This window comes from Lissotriton helveticus, chromosome 5_1 (assembly GCF_964261635.1).
Source record: "Lissotriton helveticus chromosome 5_1, aLisHel1.1, whole genome shotgun sequence".
In the NCBI taxonomy this organism is placed as follows: Eukaryota; Metazoa; Chordata; class Amphibia; order Caudata; family Salamandridae; genus Lissotriton; species Lissotriton helveticus.
In genome coordinates, this window is record NC_136065.1 from 652,254,527 (window position 1) to 652,260,526 (window position 6,000).

A 6,000-nucleotide genomic window follows, 5' to 3' on the forward strand; every position below is an offset into this window, starting at 1 on the left:
GCATTCCAAAGTGTTTGACACCAAACACGACATGCTTTGGTAAAGCCAAATCAAAGTCGGCATTAACCGCGAGGATTATAATGCACTTATGAGTATGTGGTATGGCTATATTATAGAACAGTTATAAGGAAGGATTTCCGAAAGCTGCAGAGGGGCTTAGCTCATGCTAGGGCACCCTCTCACACAAAACCAAGCCCTCTGCCTTCAGGATTGTCAAGGCCTACCATAGAGTGACTTATAGGTTACTATGGGTCTATATGTATAGGTAGATATAGGTATACTAAATCTTAGTAAGAGGTGCTTACACCACCTTACCCAGGCTGCAAGTGCAGACCTGTGGTGCCATTTTGGAAGGCTTCCCAGGGGTGGCATAATACATGCTTCAGCTCCTGGTAGGCCTCAGGGGTACCTACGGCCTTGGTACCTACGGTACCATACACTAGGAGCTCACAAGGTAACTCAGTAACCAATCTGGTATGTACCTAATGTACATGGAATCAATTTAGAGAGAGAATAGCTAGGCTGTGGTCCTGATTAGCAGGACCACAGCCAGACTAACACGAAAAACCAGTGAAACACAGCAAAAAGTGGGGGTAACCATAGGAAGCAGACCCTACTCTCCTATACGCATTCTTCCAGAGTTCAATCTAGGACCAGTCTAGATGTTAGTATTTCATCTGTTTTGCGTTCGTCCTTTTTCATATGTCGCCCTAGTTTGTTAAAAATGATGTCATCCCCCCCCCTTCAGATCCAGACACATCCAGCTAAGTGCAAAAGTAGTCTGACTCGAGTGACGGGCACAAATTTATTCATAAATGTCACACCAGTATAATTAAGTGAGCTGCCAGGTGCCCGGAGCGCCGCCTGTTACTGCGAGTTCAGTTAACAATAACTTGCAGTAGTTAATAAACTAAAAGAACAGCGAGTACTCTGTAGCAAACAGAAACCATTTATGTAATTTTAAAAACATACACTTACTGTATAGATATGCAGCTTTGCCAGTTCACCCTTCAGCGGAGCCTCTCTTCCTGCTGTCGCGTACATCTTCCCGCCCACGCTGTCAAGACTCCACCTCCGTAAGTGCTCTCGTACCAGATATCAGCTTTTCCAGTTAGATGCTGGCAGAGTTATGGCTTTTCCCTCCATGCGAGGGAAACTCTTGCAAACAGTTTTTTCTATTATATGACGCAGCTCACAAACCAGCGAGCGCGGAGCCGCGCCGGTCCTTTCCCAAACGTTCCCTGCGAAGCTTTTCGGACGCATGATGTGAGTCAGTGACGTCCCCCTCTGCACCACCAGACTGACAACAACTAGTTCGGATCATCAGCTGCTCCCCCTGTTGCAGTATTCTGTCTCCTTCAGTGTATATCATAATTAGGGCTCCCGGTTTTTCGTTTATACGGATTTTTACATATAAATACAGATGGGAAACTATGTTTCCTTTGTCTGTATTTATATGTAGAAACGGCAAAATACTAGTAAAGTTTGCCGCGCTTAGCCCAGAGTTGGCACACCCCTGTTCCTTTTGTTGCTGCCCCCAGCCTTTCCTGTGAATTGGGGATCTCCAGGGCTCCGCTGCTCAAGTGAGATCTGCGCCAGCCCGTCACCATTTCACAAGATAAATGTATGTCTGTGGCCTCAGGGGTCAGATTAACGGCGACCCCTGGAATGCTGTCTGTCCTGCTGCTGCCTCGGGCTCTGGATCTGGCACCCCCCACCACCTATGAGACAGGCAATAGCAGGGGGTTTTGAATCAGCAATTAACCTTCATTGAGCCGAAGGATTAGGATAACTGCAGCTCAGGGAGTGTGCACTGGATTTTGCGAGCTGTGCTTTCCAACAGTCGTATTTGCATGTTGAAAGGTCTTGTACGACTGATCTTTAAAAGATACACTTTCCAAAAAGCGAGGCGATGACGGCACCTCAGCTTTTGAGACTCTGCGGAAAGTCTGTACGCTTTTAAAAAGGAGTATGGGCAGGAGTGGTAAAAGAAAGAAGCGAGTGGTATGGTAGCAGCTGCGACCCCCCCCCAAACAAAATGTTATGTGGGAGCAATAGGAGAGCAATAGGTGAGTGGATATGGCTTGGAAAAGAAGGCAGCGCGTAGATAGAGAATGTGTGGGCTGGATAGAGAGCAAGAAAAGTCATGCGCTCCAATGTGTACTAAAATAGCAAAAAAAAAGTTCTGATTTCAACAATGGAAGAATGCAGCTCCTTTAGTCAACAACTTAGCTAAAGAAGATACACTCCAGGGACGGATTCAGTACAACATTAGGGACGATTGCCATCCAATAAGAAGCAGGGAACTGAAATAGATCTGAAAGCCACCCAGAAATCAGCGGAGCGTTGACCCAATGCCCCCGCTTGGTATTGTACTGTAGACAATAGATACAGCACACAGTTAAAGCGCTCTGTAGGACAGAACTCTCTCCATGGAAGTGCAAGCTCCAAAAGTTTTCTGAGCAGAACCTGTTTTCCAATTCCTTTAATGTTTTGTTTTCGATAAAGAGACATGTTGGACATTGTACTCGTTGTAAAAAATTAGCAGCCCCTCTGAAAAAACAAATGCAAACCAAACCAGCATTATGGCTTTCATTTTACCATCCTTTGAAAGATGAAAGACTAAGGTGACTGCTGGCATTTGAGCTTACGATATGTCAGAAACCACCACTAAACTTGCTGAGCCATCTGATAGAATGGCATTACAGCAACAGTGCTGGGCTTGGAATAGAGAACTGGCATATCAGCAGGCTAGGCTTCAGTGTGCTGATTCAGGCAAACTGCATTTGTGCTTTCCTTTGCCTCCATGCACTATCAAATTAAAGACTGCCCGTTGGTTTCTATTTAGTTTTAAACAGCTGAATTTTGCGCCCCTACTCGTGTGTGGTTGTTTGTAAGCCTATTTTGATGCATGGGTGTGTGACTTGCATATGATTCCTCATGTGGGGGGGGGGGGCGGGGGGGGTTGTGGTAGCCCTTTTGCATTGTGATCGGTGTTTGTTGAGTTCATTGCCATTTAGTTTGTTGTTCCCTCAGCTCTTGCGTCCGTGTACAAGCAGCTGCACATGTGTTTTTTGGGACTGAAATAAATGTGGAAAAATACTAGCTGTAGCATAGTCTTTTGCTTGTGGCAAAAATAAATGCGGATAAATACAGAAAAAATGCCCCAAAAATAAATATGGATAAATACAGACGGAAATGGCAAAAAAATAAATACCATAAGACCGGGAGCCCTAAACATAATGCATACTGTATAGTGAGATGAGCACTGCCAACGACGTGGCACGACTTTAGGCTCCTGTGTACCCCGACACAGTGACTGCCCGCAGGAGCGCAGCACTCCTCCAGCCCCCACTTCCTGAATAATCCCCGACCTCACTTCCTTCCAGGACGTGAAATCACACCTCTCACCACCCCCGCGGGGCCAAAGCGAGTAATCACCACGCAACCACTCAGGGCAGGCCTGCCCAGGTGTCTCGGTATTGGGCACAGCGCTACGTTGGCTGGATGACCTAAGGCCTGGCTGCAGTAGTCAGTGAGTGACTCAGTCCTCTCCTGCGCAGCGTGGGAGGGAATACCAATGCCGTAGGCTATTTAAGATACATTGTCGCACCAAACATGCACAATATTAACTGTTACTAAGCCTGTACTGGTGGCAGCGCCCGGGGCCGAAAATCTGCAGGGAGCAGCAGAGCCGGCGCAGGTCAACGGCACACCCCCTATCAGCCTGACGTACACTTACTTCAGCGCTGGTACAGCAGACAGTGGGTGGCATTAAAATGCGTGACAATGTATTTCAGTGTGGTGAAGCGGACCACATTGAAATGCGTTAGTCACGCCTGATGCGTGATACTTGGCAGTAATGTGCCCCCCCCCCCGAAATTTAGGGTCCACTGTGAGCAGTCCCCCCAGAATTATAGGGTCTCCTACACCACTGTGTGCAGGAGTTATGGATAATGTGCTGCATGGCTAAACACTTATAATGTCCCAAAGGCAAACACAAGCATAAAATACATTATCATTTAAAATAGTGACTGATAGCCTTAAGTCTCGCAAATGCGAGCCCTATTGCATTGCAGATGCTTGTTTTTCCACGGCGCTCCTTATCTTGCCCTCTTCACCTCCCTCGTACACCACTCAAATGTTCAATAAATAGACAATTAAATAGGAGGAGTGGGCGGCAAATTGTTTTCGCCCAGGGAGCAGCTCTGTGATCAAATGTCAGCTCCCCTTAAAGCTTTAAAATGGAAAGTTCAAACTGAATTAGCATTTCAACCAAAGGGCCGTAATTTTGTATTTGAAAGATTCGAATGACCACTATGCATGAACAAAATGTTTTTACAATGAAAGCACAATCAGAAAGAAGTTTCTGGTTTGGATCTACCGCCTGCACAGATGCATTCTGGGCTGCATACCTGATATAAAGGGGAGGTGACCCTGCTGGTTAACCCTACCAAAGAAACGTACCGCAAGGAACCAGAGAATATTATGGCTTAACAGCCACGGGCTTATGTTGCGGCAAACAAAGCCGGTACATTAGTACAGCCAATTTACTTACCTCTGAGGCGCTGTTCAAACCTGCCGCTGACCGATATTCTTATCGCACGGCCGCCATATTAGCTGTAAACAATTACTACGTCAGGAGGACGCTGATCACACGACCGCCATTTTTTAAAAATGAAACGATGACGTCGAACAAACGCTACTCACATGACCACATCTTTGCGGCGCCAGCATAGTATTAAAGTCAACCTGTGTCGAATCTTGCGCCCCATCTGATTATAGCATTCATTTTGCGGCTAACGTAGTGAAATATAATTTACCCTAGTCGACTTCGTTCGGTAATTAAAAAAATGCTTCATTCGCAGTCCGACAGAAGTAGCTTGTCCTTCACAGTTGGTAGGTTGACAGAAAAAATAATAAATACGTAGGCTAGGAAGCGCAGAGATATAAAAGTTTCCTAGGTCCATATATGACTAGTTCATATAGTCCAGGGTTTTTGCTTTGTTTTACAGCTCCTTCGTGAGTGGTGGTATTTTTTTTCTTTGCATTCTGGGACTTGTAGTCTTGTGGCGGCTGGTAGGATTTGAAAGTGGTGAGGAATAGGAGTAAATCAATACATTAATTAGTGCGAGTGAGCGACAAGAGCGATCCCGATTTATAGGAGATGGGTTCCAGAAGAGTTTCTCAGTGAGAAAACAAGCATTTACAATGCAACGGTCTCGCCTTTGCAAAAGTTAGAGCTATTGGCATTGTAAATGACAACATTTTTACTCATGTGTTTGTTTTGAAAACAGATAAATAAATGGCATTGTCATTTACAATGCCAATAGCTTAATCTCTCGCAAATGCCACACACAAACACAGAGAGCCCCACACACACACAGAGCCCCCCACACACACAGAGTCCCACACACACAGCGAGCCCCACACACACAACGAGCCCCACACAAACAGAGGCCCACACACACACAGCCCCTCACACGCACACACAGAGCCCCACACACACACAGAGCCCCAAACACACACACACAGAGCCCCACACACGCAGAGCCACACACACACACACAGAGCCACACATACACAGAGCCACACACACACAGCCCCACACACTCAGAGCCCCCCACACACAGAGCCCCCCCACACACACACACACAGAGCCCCACAATAAGAGAAAGAAAACAAAAAGGTAAGGAAAAGGAGGAAGAGTGAAGGAAAGTAAAGAGAGAAGGGGAAATTTGGCAAAAAGAAAAGGTGGAATTGGCATGTGAAAAGAAAGTAAAGAGGGAGAATGAGGTAAAAGAAATTAAAGAAAGAGAATGGAATATGAGGCAACGAGAATGAAGCTAATGAAAACGAAGGGAAAGGAAGATTACAGAAAGAAAGAAATGGCACTTGAAACAGGGAGAAAAGGGAATCAAGTTATGAAAATGGAAGAGAGAACATCACAAATAAAATGGAACGGAGTGGGATGAGAGAAAGAAGCTATAGAGAGAGTGT

General features: G+C 45.9%; 1 protein-coding gene across 1 annotated transcript in view; it reads right to left on the minus strand.

Annotated features, from left to right (window-relative positions):
• Nucleotides 1-4,683, minus strand: part of CUEDC2 (CUE domain containing 2) — an 89,414-nt gene extending 84,731 nt beyond the window's left edge. The window contains exon 1 of the mRNA XM_078643051.1: nt 4,559-4,683. The gene's annotated coding sequence lies outside the window, so the exon portion shown is untranslated. The remainder of the gene's footprint in view (nt 1-4,558) is intronic.
• Between the last annotated feature and the right edge of the window lie 1,317 nt (nt 4,684-6,000).